Source organism: Diabrotica undecimpunctata, chromosome 1 (assembly GCF_040954645.1).
Source record: "Diabrotica undecimpunctata isolate CICGRU chromosome 1, icDiaUnde3, whole genome shotgun sequence".
Classification (NCBI taxonomy): Eukaryota; Metazoa; Arthropoda; class Insecta; order Coleoptera; family Chrysomelidae; genus Diabrotica; species Diabrotica undecimpunctata.
In genome coordinates, this window is record NC_092803.1 from 85,548,381 (window position 1) to 85,570,685 (window position 22,305).

A 22,305-nucleotide genomic window follows, 5' to 3' on the forward strand; every position below is an offset into this window, starting at 1 on the left:
TCGCAGCTCCTATTCCTTCGAACACAATTTATCTGTCTGTTATAATTAGGTCGTTCTGTATTTCTTCTATTGTTAAAATCTTGTCTATTATTATTAGTACTGTTATTAAAATGTTGTCTATTATAACTAGTATTGTTATTACAATTTTGTTTAATTTGATTACTGTTATTATTATTAAAATTTTGTAAATTATTACCATACCTAGTATTATTGTTATATGATTGTCTATATTGTTGATTATCATTTTTATTATATTGAAAAGTATTGTTGTTTTTTCTGTTGTTATTATTACTTGTCATATTGCCTCTTTGTATTCTTTGAATAAAATTAATAAAACTATCTATTGTTTGAATATTTTGTACAGTTACGGTTTGCACAACATCAGCATCAAAATGTCTAGATACATTTAAGACTGTTTCAACCTCTCTAAGTGGTGGTTCTAAATATTTTGCAACTGTTATCAATTTCAATGCATAATCTACCATATTTGATTTTAAATTTTGATTATACTTTCCAAAATATAGAATTTCTCTAAACTTTGCTTGCTCTAATTCACCCCAATAATAATTTAAAAATTTATTTTCAAATGTTTGAAAGTTATCTAAATCATTTTCAATACTAGCAAACCAAGTTGCTGCATTGTCATTTAATGTCATTCTAATATAATCTTTAATATCATTAATATTATTCACAAATCTTAATTTATGTTTTAAACTATTTATGTATACTCTAGGATGCAAATTTTTTATATTACCAGAGAATTTAATCCCAGTCTCATTTGTTAAATTTAAGTAAGGTCTCCCTATGTCTCTCATTTGTGAAATATCATCTATTCTCTGTTCCACATTTCTTATTTGATTACTATTTATTTGGATATTTTGTTGTATATCGTCTAATTTTTCTTCTGTGTTTCTCCTGTCTTCGTTAATTTTTACTTCTAAGTTACATTTCTGTAACTCTATTTTCTGTTCTATATCTATTTTATTATCTTGAATAATCCTCTTTACTTCTGTCCTCTCATTGTCTATCCTTTTCTTGTAGTCATTCCGTATACTTTTTATTTCATTTGCAACTTTTTTCTCTGCAGCTTCAAGTTTTTTATCCATTTGTTTTTCTATTTGCTTTACAATTTTATTATTATTATCTTCTATTTTCTTTTCTAATTTTCTATAATTCTCTTCCAATTTCTGTTCCATTTTTTTCATGTCCTCTTTGACTTCTTTTGAATTCTCTTCCATTTTTTTCGTATTCTCTTCCATTTTCTGTTCTATTTTTTTTATGTCTTCTTTGACTTCTTTTGAATTCTCTTCCATTTTTTTCGTATTCTCTTCCATTGTCTTGTTCATCTGCATCATTAATGACATCAAAGCTGCCATATTGACATTTTCCTCTCTTTCTGGATTCATTTCTGCAGTATCTTGTGGAACTTGAACTAAACTCTCCTCTTGTATAGGTTGTGTTTCTACTTCCACATCTTCTTCATTCTTTTTGCTTCTTGTACCTTTCTTTCCTTGAGACATTTTGAGACTTTACTTGTTCAAATATAATTAAAAATAAAATCTATAATTTTTTTTTTCTACTGATAATTAATTTAATTATATGAGAGCACTTATCTTCCCAAACTAATTCTTTTAAATAGAGAGCCACCGCGTTGGGTGCCAAATTGTTATGATGTGTTTTTTGTTTGAATGATGAGCAATGAGTATTTTTAATAATATAGGGTTTTTATCGCGGTTCTCAAAGAATTAGCTTGTAAGTATTTTTTTTAAATTATCTTTATTATAACTATTATGAAACACACATATATATCTAACCTAGTCAATGTAAATTTAAAATAAACTATCTTTAAACTGATATTCTTATAAAACTAATTAAATTCTATAGACAATCTAAAATTTAAACAAACTATCTTCAAAATTGAAATTGTTATGACACTAACTAAATTATATTAACAAAATTTTGTACCTTTCTTTCACTGAATGCCCAAATGAACTGTTTTCCACTAAGTATATAGATTCTAATCACCACTGAATGTCTTCGTACTTCAGTTATCCTTGTTTTTTTGTGAAATTACTTTTTCCAATTATCAGCTTCTACCAATTTAAGATATAGTTTTCTTCACCAGCATTTATACACCACCAACCAAACCAGCAAACAGCATTTATATTTATTCTTCTTTTCAATATACCAATATCCAATTATTATAAGTTGATTTATACTAATCTCCAACCACAATATAATTTAATTTCTTCCAATATACTTTTATAATCTTCAATAATTATTTGTGTATAATTATAAATGTGCATTAATTATATGCATAATTTTTAATCTTCATTTAACTCACTATATTAAACAATTTGACTATTTGTACCTGATTCTCTGACTCCAAATAATCTTTCATATTTCTTACTAAACTTTTCTGACTGACTTCTTGAAAATTCTGAACAATTTACTTCACTAAATGTGTCTACTAACTTTTATAATGAACTGGCCTGACTTCTGACTAAAAAACTCCAAAACTGCCATCTTGAATCCAAATCACGGGTATTTATATGTTTTTGGATTTCTAGAACCATCTGGTAAGATATCATGTTCCAATCGTTCTATTAACTTCTATATAGATGTTCTCGAAAAAATATCTGTTCGATCCACCGCCATAATCATTATATCGAGAATGTTCGACTGTAAACAATGGTCATCTCCGCTGATCCAGAGAATTCCATTCTTTTCTATTAATAATTTTGTTTACATTTAGGCTTTTCAGATCAGAATAAACATTCAAATTAGTAACTAACACTCTAATTTAATAAAATACACATTTCAAACAATATAACCCCACTTATATTCCCTTATGATTAATTTCTATCTGTCAAATTACTCCGAGAGTATTTTTGGTTGCCTATGCACATGGCTCACTTATATATATTTACAATATTAAAATACAACTTTTTACAATTATTATATGCTAATTTCTTAAAATGCCCTCACATAAATATATTTTTATAAAATTCTCTAGTATATAACTTATTTAAAATAATCAAATACTTTTTTATATCTAATATTATGTAGTATATAACTTATAAATTATTTTCTATAAACCCCAATCGTTACAATATATATATATATATATATATATATATATATATATATATATATATATATTATATATATATATATATACATATGTATAAATATATATATATATATATATATATATATATATATATATATATATATATATATATATATATATATATATATATATATACATATATATACTTGTTTTCCTTTCCACATAAAGTAACTGTATATTCATTCATATATGTATATTAATCAAACAAACATGACAATGACATATATAGTGACAGTACAGTAGACTCCCTCTAGTTCGGCCGCCTCGGGACCGAACCCCCGGCGGGACTACAAAATGGCCGGACTATCCGGATTTACTTTCAAAATTTAAAATAACACCATTAAATCCATTAACTATGCTTAAAAATCAACAAAATTCTTTTTTTTAAAGTGTTGACAACATTATGTACTTACCAAAGAGAAGATTTTGACGTGGCTTTGTTGAGTTATCATATTGTGCCACTAGAGAATGAGTTATTACACGTATTAAAAAGTAAATACCGATACGGTTCGAAGGATATAATTAAATAGAAAACACATTACGAACTGTAAAAACAAACTAGAAATGTATTTAAGGATATTACTGTACACGTATGACTTTTCACATAACCTATAAAATTAAAAGAAGTCTGTAATTTTCTTTTGCTTTTTCTGATTAAGAGTATTTTTAAAAGCATAGTCATGCCACTTTCTCAGAAACATCACGTCGACAACTGTTGCAGTGGATTGTTGCTCTACGTACATCGTCGCACGTTCAAGTGCGGCCCTTCCCTCTTCATGGCTTAAATTTCCCTCACTACTTCCTTCTTCCCCATCCTCTTCCTCATCCTTGTCATTAGCTTCTTGATTTATTACAGCTTGAACAATTTCATCGTCATTTAATAGTTCATTGCCAAGCTCATCCTCGTTGCTTACAATCCATTCTGTAACATCACTCTTTGTAAGTTCAATATCTGGCAGTTGTTGAAGAACTGATAAAATTGATAGGTTGTCATCTGGTTCCAACACCTGAATAGTGGTTTCATTCGTTTTTGGATTTTCTTGTTGGGCTTTAACAACGATCTCTTCCACATCTGGCCAAACTTTTCTCCAAGACTTTGTAAAGGTGGATGATGGAATTTCATCATATGCTTTAGCCGCCATATAAATAATATCTTTCAAGTTTATTGACTTAAGGGCCTGAATTAAGCTTGTGCCACCCTCCTCACTATCTAATTTGCCTAGGATTTCAGAGAGTAGTTTTCTGCGGTATTTTCTTTTGAAACACTCGATCACCCCTTGGTCCATTGGTTGGGATATGCTTGTCACGTTAGGTGGCATATACAATAGCTTAATGCCACTGTCACCTTCACATTCTAGGCGTATTTCTGTGCCCTGTAGTACACTGGTAGACAACTCATATTCAAGTTTTTGAAAGCTCTAGGTTTTACCGATTTTCCAATTACAAACAGAGGCAGCTTATGTGACTCTGACGCGTTCGAACACAAAGCAACAGTAATTCTCTCTTTGTTTATTTTAAACCCTGGGGCTGACGTTTCTTGTGCTGTGGCAAATGTTTTCCGAGGCAACAGTTTAAAGTTTAGACCTGTTTCATCAATATTGTAAATTTGCTCTGGACTATATTTTTCACTGGCAATAATACTCTTTAATTTTTCAGTAAAGTCACTTGCTGCCTGTTGATCTGCTGACATTTTTTCGCCACATACGCTGATAAAATGTACTCCATGGCGTTTTTTCCACCTTGACAACCAGCCATCACTTGCCGTGAATATATCTTTTCCTCCAAGTTTTGCGTGAAGAATGATTGGCTTTTCCTTCAAAATTGGACCATTTAAAGGAGTGCCTCGCCTGCGCTCCTGCATAAACCAGAGCCACAAAGCATCATCAACGTGTTCAAGTTTAGGTTTTTTAAGGTACATCGAGTAGACAATTTTCAGCCTCAATTTGGGTACAAAAAGTCTCAATAGATTTCCGGTTGCGGCGCCAGTCATTTACAGTACTCTTACCGACGTTAAATTCTCTGCAAATACTTTGGACCGATTCTCCTTTGTCTAGACGTTCTAGGATACTGAGTTTTTGTTCCATTGTTACGAACGTATGTTTACGTTTTTCACTCATTTTAGAAAACATTTTTCTCAAAGCAAACACGCACACGCACAACTTACACTTGCAATACCAATGCTCACAAATGTTCACTACGAAAACAGTCGTATACTGCACTAAACAGCAAATACAGACACACACGAATGCATCTGCAGATCAAATGAAACTGTACGCTATGGCAAAACCGTTTGTCACAGGTTAGGTGCGACCGACCAATTACAAGTTCACCCGTAAACTAAACTGACACACTGAAAATAGTTTACTTCGACGGCCGGAAACTGAACATTCAAGATAGATCCTGTCGAAGGTCATTCGCCCGCAGCGCCCGAACGGATATGACTCACCCTCTTAAGACCGGCCGGACCATCCGGCGGCCGATCCAACCGAGGCCGAACTAGAGGGAGTCTACTGTATAGTTATTTTAAGAAAAAATTTTAATATATATGTGTAATGTTTCGTTTTATAAAGTACAACATAAACTGTAATCTCACCACTAGTAAGTAAGACAATTAATAATTATAACTAGATAATTTTTATATTGATTTGTTCACAGGTGCCTTGAAACAGAATTAAAATAAATTCGAAAGCTTGACAGTAAGTCAAAGAGTTTTCTTTGTCTTGTGGGCCAAATAGACTGACTGCATCCTCAAGAATCACCACTAAGAATCACAAGAATAAAATATTGATTAGTGAATAAACTGATAGTGAATTAGATTAAACTAACCTTTTAGTCAAAATAAATTCAATCTTAGAACTAGATAGTGACAAAGAAAACAAAATGGCTCAACCAAACTATCAATTATTAAAACTATTCTTGGATTCTATCCCACCATATAATGGTAATCCACACACTTTAACCATATTTATAGAAAATTAAATTTGATTTAATTTTGCCAGCCAAACGATGGCACTTTAAACGCTTTTTACTTCGAACTATACCTTAGACAAGGAAAGAGAGAGGACGCGTAACCGTATCACTCAAAGTGAAGCCAAACTGCCACCAGGCGGCAGTGGCCAGCGGCGTATCTTTGGGGTATTTTTAAGGATTGATTAATTCGTATTTAAAATGAAACATTTTTGTACATTAAATGTTTTATTTAATTTATTTTATTTTATACAAATATTTTGGAATCAAAATTAACGAAATTTATTTATTTTACTTATTTATTTATACTGCACATTTACAGCAATGATGCCAATTATAAACAGACAGTTGGTCAATACAAAGAAATAAGAACATACAATTTATATAATATAATATAATAAATACACTTTAAAACAATAAATAACATAGTACTCTTTTTTTATATTATATAGGTCAAGGTCTTCACTCACGATAAAATCATTCATTGCCATTAAGCAGTGTACCATGGGGGAGTTTGCGTATTCTGGAGTTATTTTAAATACAGTGTGTCTACATCTAAGTCTTTAGTCTGGTACATTAAAATTTATAAATGAAAGAATCGTAGGAGAATCTATGATTTAATAAACTATATTAAATATGAAAATGATTTGGGCATTTCTACGTCTTTCGCTCAATAACACAGTGTCAAAAAGCATTATCTGCAAGTTATAGGAAACCTTAAGAGGATAAATCCCAAATTTCTTCAGATATAAGACCTTAAAAATTTCCTCTGAATCCTCTCTATCATATCACTATGTGATATGGTGGAGGGACTCCATATGGTACAACGATATTCGAGTTTTGACCTCACATATGCATTAAAAAGCTTAATTGTAGTGTCACAATAAAATTATTTACTGGATCGTAGGATAAAGCCTAACTGTCTATAACAATCATTAGTTAGTTTGAAAATGTGCTCATTAAAGGAGAATGTGTTAGTGAATAACATCCCTAGATCTCTGATTTTTGTTAGCCTTTCAAGTTTTACTTCGTTAATAAAATAATCTGTTCTTATGATTTCCCGCTTTCTAGAAAAAGTCAATAGTTTACATTTTGGTTCGTTTAAGTTCAAATCATTATTTTTACAGAATGTGAATATACCTTAAATATCTTATTGTAAATTAATACAGCCATGTCCATTTGTTATTGCAAGAAATAATTTTAAATCGTCTGCAAATAGAAGAAACTTGGCAAATTTTATATAATCGGTGATGTCATTTATGAACATAACAAAAAGTAAAGGCCCATGGACCCAAGGTCAGGTGTACCGCAAGGTACACCTGACCTGGTTATAAAAGTGTCCGAGTAGTAGCTCCCAAACTTGACTACATTAGTACGGTTGGTAAGGTGAGATTTAAAGAATTTTATAAGTTTGTCAGAAAGTACATATGACCTCAGTTTTTTTAATAGTACTGAATGATTTACTCTATCAAAGGCTTTTGCTAAATCAGTAAAGATAACATCAACTTGAGAATTATTTATGGATGAAGCAACATAGTAAATGAGAATGCACAGATTTGTTTTAGTTGATTTTTTGTTTATGAAACCATGTTGTTCTTCAATTAAAGTTTTTGAAACATGAGTATACAGTCTATTGTACATAATTTTTTCCAAAATTTTTAAACGAAAAGGCAATACGACGATGATTTGATATTAAACTCGTATTTCCAGATTTGTGGATAGGAGTTATTCTACCTGCCTTAAGTGCATCCTGAAACGTGCTTATCTCTAAACATTTATTAAATAGCATTTGTAGGGGATGTAACAGGACTTCTGAATACGCCTTAAACAGATAAGAAGGAATCCCATCCACACATATAGCTGCACTACTTTTTAAAGACTTAATTGCAATATTGATTTCTTCTAGAGTTATACAATCAACACATAATTGTTCAAGTCCATATTCCTTGTAGGAGTCTTTTATTATTGGATTAGTGTTAGAATGTATAGATTCAAAATAACGTGCAAAAGCATTTGTTATATCACTTTCAGATTCGTAACATTCATTCATTGTTGTCTGATGGATATTGATAATAAAATGAACTACCTTTCAATAAAGTCGCGCCAGGAACGAAATTCACAAATATTGGCAATATTGTTTTAAAGTCTTCTACTTTAAAATGTATTAACATATGTCTAAATTGCCGATATAAATGAGTCAGATTAAATTATTAGAAACATTTTTTTACCAAGCAACAACATTTTTGTTTTATTTAGTAATATTTTGTATTTTGATAATGACATCTGACGTGGATATAAAGTAATTTCATGAATATTTCCTTATTAAGGACAAGATTACTGATAATTATGTGTATAAAAAAAATTTAAAATTAAAAAAAAAATCGGCGTTAATGGGTAAGCCCTAATTTACTACTGACCTTGGAACAAAATTGCTTTTGTTAAATGGTTTCTAAGAGGATCTATAATTTCTGATCTTCTTTTTGTAATAAAATGAATTCTAATATTTAAATATTTTAAAATTATAGATCTTTAAGATTTTTAAATAATTGCAGCTGAATGCATTCAAACATAATTTTATTTTTTATAATATCGACAATTCTATTCGTATGTTAAGAGCTTTCATACAGTTTTATAAAATGTTCTGAAACATTGCAAATTTGTATTACATCTTTTGACAGATAAGTTAAAACACCACGTGATTTTTTTGTAATTAAAGAATTTAAAACATTTTGTGAATCCCCAGCTAGTTCTTGAACACAGTATTTTAGCCGTCTCGTTTTTTTAACCGTCTAACTCTTTGATTTAATTGTCTGATTTTCTTTCTACTCTTCATTTGTACCGCAAATAGCATTCTTCTTAATTTTTTCTTGCGTGGAGTTTCATCGCCTGCCTGGGCTGAAGTTGATGGATCTCCACCAACGAGGTTGAAATCTCAGATTGTCTACTTTCTAAAGAGCGCTAAAACAATGAAATAAGTTATTAAATTCGGAAAATAGTTTCTGGAGCTGTATCAGTCATAATAACCAAGATTGAAAGATGTGAAGGGGATATCTATAGTTCATATATCCTAACCACGACCCAATAAGCTCTCAAAATTAAAACTTAAAAAAGATGTATTGAATTGAAAAAAAAAATTATGTGCTAATGACCTGTGCTCTTCAGGTTATTAAAACAAACACTACTAGCAATAGCGTGTAATGGAAGTATAAAAGAGATTCTGAACTTTACTGGGGATAATTTGAAAATATAAAATACATTTTATGTTTAGAGGGTTGTTATCTAATACTTAACTGAATATTTTCAATTATTAGAAACAAAATTGTATACCAAAAATGGTAAAAAAAACTTTTGTGTGTTAATTGCTATAAAAGGTTACCTTTCTTCGTTTTTTAATCCCTTCAAATATTGTAGGAACCGCACTACCTAATAAATAGGTTTTTTCACCACTTGTGTGGAACCATTCTTTTTCGAAATGATTCGAACAGAGTGTACTGGTTTTTGTGGGCATCCAATTAACAGCATTCATTTGTTGAACCCATTAATTTGTTCTCTCGGTATTATTAAGAGGAAATCTGTAAAATCATAACATTAGTTTAAACTACTAATTTAGATATTTATAAATAAAACTAATTACTTAATAATACTTTTAATGACCGCTTTTATACCTACACATTGTAATGCCACGAGTTACTGAAAATACCTCATGGTAATACTAATATAGTAATAATAAAATAATATAATATATAATGTTTATATAGTAATATTACTATATAAACAATGGTAATGCCTAAAAAAAGAATGCTCAGAAATTTAATTTATTTTTTATGGAATTTTAACCCTCAACGCACACCGCCACTGGCAAATCATCATGGTGTGTGAGTGAAATGTCGGAAATTATTAATTATAATACAATTACTGAAATAACTATGCATATTTAGCATTCTTATTTACTAATTTAGATCTCACCTTTCCTTAAAATACTAATTTAAATTGGTTTTGAGGTTTAAAATTGAAATAAGAAGTAAAATCAATTAATACCTAATTGCACTATTATAAATATTTACCTATGAAACGATATTCCTGGTGTTTTCTGCTCGATGCGATTTTTACAAAGAATATACGCACAATTCACCATTTTGTAAAGTCAAAACAAATCGGTGTTCAATTCACTTTTTTTAAAAAAACCCAAAAACAAAACTGGTGTCACATTTTTTGTTTGCCACCAAAAAAATGGCGGGCACATCGAAAAGTGGCTTCACTTTTTGAACGTTGGTTAAACGAGCGTTGCCCGTACTCTTTCTTTCCTTGTCTAAGAACTATACTAGCTAAACTAAATGGAAGAGCTCAAATGTTAATAGGGTCTAAGACCGAACTCAATACATAGCCACATGTAAAAGATGCCTGCAACCTCAGTTTCGGGGATCAGAGAGATCTCAATTGCTTAATTCAAGACTTTATAACTTTGAGGACTTTTAGAAATGAAACCCCCAATAATTTTGGTATGCGTTGCCAAGAAACCCGTAGTCTAGCAGCTTCAAAATTAAATACACTTAACGTTACAGCAAATGAAAAATTAATTAGAATAAAAAGTTATAATGGTTTAAGTTTAAAAACATATATAACAGGTTAACCTTTATCCTTACAACCTTGTATAAGATTAAGAAATCCAGATAGTTTAAAAAAGCTATGGGCTTGGTTAATGAAGAAGAAAATTTCTTATATTCAATACAGAGCGGAAATAATTTAAATTCACAAAATTCTTTTAGACCCTCATCTAAACAAGCTCCGATGAGAAACAATATTTCTCGATCACCCACTTTTATTCCGAGAAATAACTTTTCACAAAATCGCTCAAATTTTCGATCCTCTCAAACACAATAATGTAATATACCAGATATATCCCCACCGTATCAATATCAACCATTTAGACCACAATATCAAAATAATAATTCCAACCCCAACAATACCGAGAAATTTTGATAATAACAATCCTAATTTTCAATAAAGAAATTTTATTAATCGATCCCCAAATCAAAACCAATATAAGCTCATTATCATGAAAAACACAACTCTAAAATCTAAACCAAATTTTACATCCACGCAATTATTTAACTAACAAATTAACGACCAAATACAATTTCAAAACCACTCAAAAAATACTATTCTCAGTATTAATAACGGATATATGACCCAAAGTTCATCCTCTCAATTAATTATGAAATACAATCTGATGCTTATCAGAATCATTTTACAAGAGACGACACAAATGTGTGTGAAAGAACTGTAGGTATACCATTCTCGTATTCAAAAATCCAATCTAAACGAAAACTCAAATTTTTGCATAATTCAACAAAATCACGATCCGATATGATATATGTAAATAGAATGAAAGCAGATTTGCCTCATATTATTTTATAACTGAACTTAATGCAAAATTCTTACTTGACACAGGCAGCTCAAAAAGTTTAATATCTCCACAATTAGCGCGTAAATATAATATTTTATCTTATAAATGGGCTCTAGTTTATCTTCATTATTAGCCGATATATTTATCGAAGATTTTGAACCAAATATTATTTCTAAACAAAATTTAAAACCGACAGTATGGTGGAGATATGTAGATGTTGTATTCTCAATATGTCCTTATCCATCAGAGTTGTTTGACACATTCCTGAATGATATAAACGATAAAGAAGAGAAAATAACGTTTACCACGGAAAAGGAATATAATAACATACTACCTTTCCTAGATGTTTTAATCTCTAAGAATGATACTGGATATGATACCCAGATGTATAAAAAACCACCAACAGATATCTAAATTACAAATTAAATCACAATATCAATAGTAAAAAGGGAATCATCAAATCCTTATATGATACAGCCAAAATTACTTGTTTTTACGAAAATTCGTTCTTAGAGGAAAAATATTTGTTAACATCTGTTTTATTAAAAATGATTATCCTTTATCGTTTATAAATAAGAAATTTTCAACAATCGACAATTGATAGATCTCAAATATCTAAACATGCATGGGAAAATGAACATAGGATTCAATGAAACGATTTAGGTATAGTCTCAAAGGAAACAGATGGTAAAAAAAATCAAAGAAGCGGCTCTAATTATGCTAAATGAGATGTGTCTCAAATTCCTAGGCAGAATGCAGTAGGATTTGGTTATCCATATTAAAAGAGGAAGTTAATAAAAGTAAAATACCACTTTTATAAGTCAGTAACATATTGAGGATACATCATTTATGTTTTTTAAATAACATACTGTTGTGGTATGCAAAATTGAAGAATAAAAATATTAAATGTACGATGAAATCAATATTTCAGAGATTATAGAAAATAAAAATACTCCGAGCTGCCTGGAATTAACCAAAGGTAATCTTAGTCATAAATAATCTTTTGTATAAATATAACAAGTGAATAGTGCGGGTACAATGAATAGAAGTTAACGTTGGTTTTTCCCCATAAGCCATAAAGTGTTCCGTAATCCGTGTTTGCGCCATGACCAGGACAATAAAAATAGTGGTAAATGATTTTTTCGGAATACGTAAATACCCAGTAGAAATTAAGTGTCCTTGTAGAAATAATATGAATTAGGAAAGTTTGTAGGTATTTCTGATTTTATGTGGGAGTGGTACGCAAATTTCTGATTGGCCAAGAATTTGGAAAGTGAATGTGGGTGTGTATAATGAGAGGTTGAATGGATGGATATATGAGATGAGAGAGTTAGTTAGTTCCAGTTTCTTAAAGTGAATGGTTGGTTTTCGAGGTGGTATTCAGGGGTAGTAAGTAAAGAATAAGTTGTGAATCATGAATCATGAATGTGTTGCTTGTGTGAGTCCATTTCAAAAGGTAAAAGAAAAATAATAAGTTAGACTTACTCACAATCAATTTAATTTAACTAATCGGACGACCGGTTTCGCTTTCTATAATATGCAAAGCATCTTCAGGTCACGATACAAAGTTAAAATGCTGAAAATAATAATCCCATATTAGGGTGTTGTCTAATAAAGATAAAACATAGGTAGGTGATATAAATTATATAAATTACAGTAATTATGCCAATATTACATGTCTGTGGTTTTATAAATGAATAAAATGTTTAAGCAGACAAGGTAAGACCCACAAATTGGTAACATAGTCTATTAAACTGTAATGAATTAATAAATAAACAAATAATATTTTTAATAAGTTGTGAGTTGGTGAAGTAAGTGTGTCCGATGGTAGCTGATCTGGTACAAATTTGTAAGTAAACTTTTCCTACTGGTATTCTACGTATCGCTGTTTATTTCGGAACGAGAGATTAAGTTTGGCGAGAGAAAAAAAGAGGCTGGCATCATTGGAAAGGTACGTGCATTCGAAGGAGAGCATTGAAGACACTAAATTGCAATATCTTGTTTAATATTGCCAATTACATAGGAGGCTGCTGAGAACTGATAGTTCATTTTGCATAGAACGAGGAATTGGACAACTCAAGGCAGAGGAAGCGTTTCAACGGGAGAAACATTCATAATATATTCAATTTGAGAATTTTGGGGCAAATAATATTATATCATATTAGTAACGTGTGAATAAGTTGTCGATAGTCGACGGAGATCAAATTTGTTCTGAGAGGGGACACAGATCTGTGGAGAGAATTGGATAATTCATACAAATTTTTCTTGGTACAATCGATATATCAAAATTGCATTAGGAAGGACACTGAATATTATTTGATTTGTTTATGTAGAATAATAAGCTGGATTCTAGATTGTAATTGTATTATATTATCCATGCATTATTAAAGGTTCACGTACGTAGAACGAATTTTGTTTGATAAACATTGTATGCTAATAATTTTTGGAGTTATTTTAATCAGTTTATTTTATTACATTATCTTCATATCATATTATGTTGTTTTATTTCGTTATTCTTTGGACCTAACCCATCAGCTGTAAAGTATAGATATTAAAGCACGAGTAAAACCTGAGATAACAAAATTGAAAGGTGTGATAAAAATCATAAATCAAAAATTTTAATAATGTTTTATATATATTTTTTGTAAAGTTTTAAAATTAAAATTCTTGATATCACATTAATACGTATAAAATCAGAATTTGGTGTTTATTAAGAGTAAATTAAATTAAATGTAAGACCAAATGTTATATATATATATATATATATATATATATATATATATATATAATATATATACATATATATACATATAATATATATATATATATATATATATATATATATATATATATATATATATAATTTACTAAATTAACTTACACATTTTTATACTAAAACACGCCTACGGGTTCATTCCATTAATTCAAAAAGATCCGCTCGAGTTCTGATAGGGAATTTATTGGGGCACATGTGTATCGGTTCTAGTCGCATAAGTGGGTCCAGAATTGAATAATGAACTCAAGAGCTTATCTTTTCACCGCACACCTCACAGCGACAACGGGAACACTTACAACCACTACACTACTAAAAACTTCCTTAAATATTTTATATATATATATATATATATATATATATATATATATATATTGTAGCGAGATTAAATAAAACGAGCGGTTTGAATTCATATAAAAATATTTATTTATAGTTTACAGTTCGGTACTCTCGGATACGATCTCATCGGGTTAATGCAACACACAGTAATTCGTACGCCGGTTTCTCGGAAGATCACTTCAAGCATCCTTCTGACAATCTTCCAATCCAGATTATCTAGTGCTTGGCCTATCTTGGGTAAGGCCAAATTCTTAATGTCGTAATTACAGACGATTTTCTTCAAATTAGTGAGAGCACGCCATATATCCTCGTAGGTTGCCCTGTCTGTATACGACTTCCTGGTCACCATATACAGCAAAGATCGAGAACAATCTTCTAATCTCAGTACTCTTCCAACTTTAGGCTGCTGGTTTTTTAACTCGTCCAAACGACCGAATTTCTTATAAAATACGAATGAGATTCCTTTAGTCATCTCAAGATCTTGGGGAACACAGTGGGCTAGAGAGACGTTATGCGGAACACTAAAAAGATCCTGCTGAACTTCTGTGGTCACGCCGAATCTAGCACTCTTTCTCCCTGCGTAATTTGACATAAATTCATTACAGCTTGGTCGCCGGTCATCTTTGATCTCATGTTGAAGGGTTCGTGCTTCTTCTATTTTATTTGAACTAACATATTGTGCAATACGATTTATTGGAACTACTTTTATTTTACCTTTCTCCAACTTCTTAATTCGGTATATTACGTCATTTATACTCTTTTTAATTTCATACGGACCTTCCCATTGTCTTTGCAGTTTGGGAGACAAGCCTCGACAACGTTGTGGATTATAAAGCAAAACAAGATCACCTACTTAGCATAGCTTTCACTCTTGCATTGAGAATCATATTGATCTTTCATTCTGTCACTGGCTATCTGGATGTGTTGTCGGGCAAGTTCATGAATATTGTTCATTATTAACTTCAGGCGGTTGACATAATCTTCGCTTGCAACATGTTCTTCGGAATGTCTGCAGCCAAACTCTAGGTCGCAGGGCAAACGAACTTCAAGACCTAACATCAGACAGGTTGGAGTCTGGCCTGTAGTTTCATTCACGGCCGAGCGGTAGGCCATTAGGAATAAATAAATGTGCTGGTCCCAATCTCTTTGATGTTCTGATACAACTTTGGACAGGTGTTTACCCATTGTTCGGTTTATTCTCTCGACCATTCCATCTGATTGAGGATGCAGGGGTGTCATTCTGGTCTTATTGACACCAATCAATTTACAAACGTTTTGAAAAAGGGTTGAGTCGAAGTTTCGCCCTTGGTCGGAGGGGATCTCCAAGGGAACACCAAATCGGCTGAAGAATTCTTTGACAAGTACCTCTGCAACGGTAGCAGCTTCTTGATTTGGTATCGCATAGGCCTCAGTCTATTTCGTAAAATAATCCATGGCTACCAGGATATATTTATTTTCATCATTTGTCTCTGGAATTGGACCTGCAATGTCGATTGCTTCTCTTTCCATAGGACTACCAACATTGTAAAAACTCGATTTCTATCAATCAGAAGAACAGGCAGGATTTCGAGCGGGACACGGAACAAACGACCATTTGCAATGCCTTAAAACTCTAGTTGAAAAGTCTATCGAATATAATAGACCCCTTGCTCTTATGTTTGTCGACTTCCACAAAGCATTTGACACAGTCGAAACAGTTGCTATCTTTAAAGCACTATCAGAATGCAGAATAGATCACAGGTATGCAAATATTATTCGAAATATATACGAAAATGCGACAACAACCGTTAACCTCCATTACATGACTGAGAAGATAAAAATTGGCAGAGGGGTGCGGCAGGGAGATACCTTGTCGCCAAAACTATTTATAACCGTTATGGAGTACGCATTTAAATGGCTAGAGTGGGAATCAAAGGGTATTAGCATCGATGGAAAGATATTCAATCATCTCAGATATGCCGATGATATTGTTCTCATAACAGACAACTTTTAACCAGTGCGTTCTACCAGTCCTCACATATGGAGCAGAAACCTTAACTTTCACAAAAAGATCAGTCGAAAAATTGACAAGGACACAACGAAAGATGGAGAGACCAATGCTTGGAATAAGCTTAAGAAATAGAATAAGAAACGAGGAAGTTCGTAGACGAACCGGAGTGAAAGACATTATCGAACATATTACAAGGCAAAAATGGAGATGGACAGGACATCTTGCAAGAATGAAAGACGACAGTTGAACAAAAAAATTGCTTGAGTGGAGACCACGGGCTGACAAGCGAAGCCGAGGAAGATCCCCAACGCGATGGACCGACGACCTCAAAAGAATCGTGACCAATTGGATAGCAGAGGCGCAAAACAGAAGCAGATGGAAAAGTATAGAGGAGGCCTATGTTCAACAATGGACAACTCAGGGCTGATTGATGATGATGATGATGAATCGTTCTCGAACCTTTTGCAGAGTCTTCGTGATACCAAAGTGTCCACCTGATGCACCGTCATGCAATTGACGCAATACTTCTGACACTTTACTTTTAGGTACAATCAAATGAAGCTTAATTTCTGTACCATCATCGTTCTCAAAGTTTCTAAACAGAAGATCATCTTTCAGCACTAGACAATTCCATTGGCTCCAGTAACACTTGACTTCTGGACTACATGCACTAAAATGTCTTGCCAAGAAGGTCTTTCACTTCGACGCATCCAAACGAATACTCTTTTTATACATGGATCATCTGCTTGAGCGTCTTGTAGCTGTTAAGGCTGCCATTGATCATTAATGACGGTGGTTCGCCTCACGGAGCAAAGTCGTTCTTCTAATTCAAGACAATGATTACGATTTACACTGTATGGCTGTCTTGACTGAGCCTCAGCCTTTGAATGCCTTTTTCCAGCCCAGTGTTCGATCTGTTCTAGCTTTCTGACTGTTGTATTATTTTCATGCAATTTACGACGAATGTGACCTACGTCGTTACCATTCCAACATCTGGGTTCACGTTTTTTCGGCATCATGTTATGAACTACTTTTCGTACGATTTCCTCCAGACGTTTCTCGTTTTGTTCGTCGCTCTCTTCAGAGGTTTGTGATCGATAGCTCCGTGAAGCTTGACTAGCTGTTTCGTGTTCCAAGGCAATAGCGAGCGCTTCATCTAAAACTTTCGGTGTTGCTAGTCGTAAAGCTTTCTGTAGTTCACTATCTCTTAACCCATTGACGAAGGCATCTACAGCAATTTCTTCCAACATGTTGTCTGGTGCCTCTGGATAGGCCAACAGCGCTATACGAGCAATATTAGCTTTAAATTCTTGCAAACTCTCACTTGCTCGTTAGATTCTACTTTTTATTTGTACTTTGTAGACTTGTTGTAGATGGGCATCTCCGTAACGTTTATCTAGTCGAGTGAACAAGGTCTGGTAACATTTTTCTTGACCCTTAGGAATCGATCTTAGGATATCCGCAGCATCATCTCGTAAAGCAGCAGTTAAGGAAACAGCTTTTTCTTGTCCTGTCTAATGATTGGCTGTCGCAATAGCTTCAAATTGTCTAAGGTATATGGACCAAGAGGACTTTTCATCAAATGGTGGCAATTTGAATCTCATATGATGTGTCATTTCGTCTCTAGGTGATTCTTCTTTCACTACTGGATCTAAAGCTACCGTATTAATTGGTGGTAGCACTTTCGTGTTAGTTATCATGGTCTCTAATTGTTTGATCTTCTCTTCTACGTTTTTTTTTACATTTTTCTGTATCTGATCGAATGTTTTAGAAACTTCTTCAAATTTTTCATTGTTCTTTTTAGAAGTTTCTTCCATCATTTGAAAAACATTTTCAAATTTCTCGTCGAATCTTCGAGATACATTTTCGAATTTCTCATCGAATCTTTTGGAAACGTTCTCTAGTTCATCATCATTTTTTTAGAAGATTCTTCTATCATTTGAGACGTTTCATCGAATCTTTTGGAAACATTTCCGAATTGATCATCATTTTTTTTAAAAGATTCTTCTATCATTTGCGAGACATTTTTTATTTTCATTAAAACTGCTTCTTCTGCTGACTGGAACTGGAATGTCTCTGGGTCTTCTCCATTCTTGTTAAGCACAGTCTTCAGTCGTTCTTGGAGTATCTTCTTGGACCCACTGCAGTCTACATCGCGTTCTTCTAGTTGCTCACGCAACTGTTTTACTGAAAGTTCTACTAGCAGCATTTTTGGTCAGAAACACACGTACTTTTTAAATGTTCTTTCATACAAAGATCACTACCGAACTACGCGGATGTTCCCGACGAATAATACTTTACAAAAGTTCAAAAGTCTTTTTCAAAAATCACTGCTGAATTTATTTGCAAATCTCACACCGGACACTAACTGTAGCGAGATTAAATAAAACGAGCCGTTCGAATTTATATTAATATATTTATTTATAGTTTACAGTTCGGTACTCTCTTATCAACTAACTTACCTCAATCACCGTTACTTATATATATACAAATTATTATGTTCGAGAATTTTCGAGAGTAGCCCACCTCTAATTCGTGTCATCGAAAGCACCAGTCCGAATTCGGGCGCTATTGACATGCCGATTCTTACGTTTTCTAGATTCATCCTTCTAAGAATTATGACGTATCGGAGATGGGCTATTTCGTTACAATATATATAAATATATATATATATATATATATATATATATATATATATATATATATATATATATAAATATATATATATATATATAAATATATACATATATATATATAAATATATATATATATATATATATATATATATATAAATATATATATATATATATATTTATATATATATATATATATATATATATATATATTTATATAGGTATATATATATATATATTTATATATATATATATATATTTATATAAATATATATATATATATATATATATATATATATATAAATATATATATATATATATATATATATATATATATATATATATATATATATATATATATATATATATATATATATATATATATAAATATGTAAGTGTAATATCATACCCTTATTCATGTGAAGAGATAGCAGTTTGAATTTCGTCTAAAAAGAGTTTATTATCGTTAAAATTCTACAATATAAATTATTAACAATAATAACATAACTAAAATAACTTAACAAATATACAAACCTAAAAAGAGAATCAAGAACAATGCTATTTCTTACGCCATTAAGTAATTTGACAATTGTACCATACAATTTACAATATGTCAATGTCAATAAAACTTAAACAGTCATACAACCTAAAACTTTAAATAACTAAAAATAACTAAGCCCTGCTGTTTCACTTAAAATAAACATAGGTTTACTTTTACATCCCCCTACCAAAAAGGTATGATAAACCATCTAAGTATATGGTTTATCACAAGGCATCAATTTTGAAATATGGAAATAATTCATATCATTCTTTTTGTATCCAATATCTACTTCATATAATGTATTTGAAATTTGTTTTTTTATTTGAAATGGACCTACTCTTACTTCGTCAAGTTTTTTTCTATTTAGTTTTGATTTATTATCTACATATGCCCAATCTCCCTCTTTGAATTCATAGGATTTTCTATTTTTGTCATACAGTTTTTTATTATATTCATGATGTCGTACCGAATTTTTATAGGCTATTTCTTTATCTTTTGATACATTTGTTGTCTCACACAGTTCCTCGGGAACAATCGGATCTGCTTTTCCAAAAAGCAAATATTCTGGGCTATATCCGGTTACAAAATGATCTGTTTTATTGTATTCCTCTATACATTCTTCAGCTATTTTTGTCCATGCTCGAATTCTAGTTTCATTTTGTTTGCATCTTATTCTGTTAACTAATGTCTGATTAAGTCTTTCATTTAATCCATTCGAGAATGGACAGTCTACTGCTGTAAAAATTAATTGAATATTTAAATGTTTCATATGATTTCTAAATATTTTGGAATTAATTCCTGGATACTGATCTGTTAATAATGTTTTTATGGGGTGTTTATCTTGAATTTTGGCGATTAATTTTATGAAATCATCTGTGGTCTGATTTTTAGAAGTAACTGCAAACGCATATCTGGTGAAGTGATCTACAAGTAAGTGGAGGTATTTTTTTGTCGAACGATTGCCACCAAATCCTCCTATTGTATCTAAGGACATTATCTGAAAAGGTTCTTTTGCTGGACCCAATTGTGACAGAAGACCATATTTTGGACCGATTATTGTTTTATTTTTACAGCAGATCTCGCATTTTTGACAGATATCCTTTGCTAGTGAATCTATATTCTTAATGTAGTAAAAATTTCTAATTTTGTTTGTTACTTTACCAGCACAAATATGACCATAAAATTTGTGAACTTTTGTTATTAACTCTTTTCCAAAATCTTTGGATAAAATTATTCTTTTTTCATTCTTCCTTAATTTATAAAATATATCTTGGTTCAAAATTGTTCCTCTCATTGTATCTATAACTTGTCGATTATTATTTTGGTCTTGTTTTATCTCAGTTAATGTGACTAGGTTTACTGTTCTTATGAATGTTTCTGCATTTTTCATATTTTCCAACACTGGGTTTCTAGAAAGGCAGTCTGCTTCTACATTTTCTTTTCCAGGTTCATATTTAATGTCGAAGTCAAATTGTGAAAGAAAATGTGTCATATCTCCTAATTCTTCATCTGGTCTTGTACGAAGTTCTCTTCCCTCAAGGGGTTTATGATCAGTAATAACGAGAAATTTTCTTCCCATTAGCCAGTATTGCCAAAATTTTATTGCTTCTTTAATTGCCAGGCATTCTAAAAAAATAGCCTTTTTATTTTTTTGATATTTGTTCAATTTTTTTGAAAAGTATGCTACGGGTTTCATTTCTCCATCTCTTTGTTTTTGTTTCAGAACCGCACCAATTCCTAGAACACTAGCATCTGTATATATAGTTGTAGGAGCATTTGGGTTAAAAATGGCTAGTATAGGTTCAGAACAGAGGATATTCTTTGCCCTATCAAAAGCTGTTTGGCAGCTTAAAGACCAGTGGAATTTGATATCTTTTCTAAGTAAATTATGTAGTGGCTCTAATAACCTAGCTGAATCTTTTATATATTTGTGGTAAAAATTTACTTTTCCCAAAAATTGTCGTACTTTTTTTCTCGTGTCTGGTGCTGGAAAATCTCTGATCGATATTAAATTACCATGTAACGGACGAACTGAATTGTGTCCCACAATGTGTCCTAAATATTTAACCTCTTCTCTTGCAAAATTACATTTTAGAAGTTTGAGCCTAAATCCCTCTTCAATAATTGCTTTCATAAGTCTTTCTATATGGTCTAAGTGTTCTTCAAATGATAATGAGAATATTAAAATGTCATCTATGTAGTTTATACAAAATGAATTTAAATTATGCTTCCTGATAATATTACTTAAAATTCTTTGAAATATTGCGGGAGATGTTTTAAGCCCAAAAGGTAAGCATTTCCATTGCCAATGACCACTTTGGGTAACGAAGGCTGTCTTGTATTTATCTTTTATCCGAACTGGAATACACCAAAAAGCAGAATTTATATCTAAAGTAGTAAAGAACCTAGCATTCCTTGTTTTGGTCAAAATCTCGTCAATTAAAGGAAAAGGTTGGGGTTCAGGAATAATTAATTTGTTTAACTCACGAAAGTCAATGCACAATCTTGTTTTAGATCCTTCA

At 31.4% G+C, this 22,305-nt stretch overlaps 1 long non-coding RNA gene across 1 annotated transcript in view; it reads right to left on the reverse strand.

The window, feature by feature from the left end:
* Window positions 1-8,461: 8,461 nt before the first annotated feature.
* Window positions 8,462-22,305, reverse strand: part of LOC140439527 (uncharacterized) — a 163,136-nt gene continuing 149,292 nt past the window's right edge. Inside the window, exons 2-3 of the long non-coding RNA XR_011950647.1 lie at window positions 9,477-9,672; window positions 8,462-9,058 (exon numbers count right to left, since the gene is read on the reverse strand). This is a non-coding gene — a long non-coding RNA (uncharacterized lncRNA). The remainder of the gene's footprint in view (window positions 9,059-9,476; window positions 9,673-22,305) is intronic.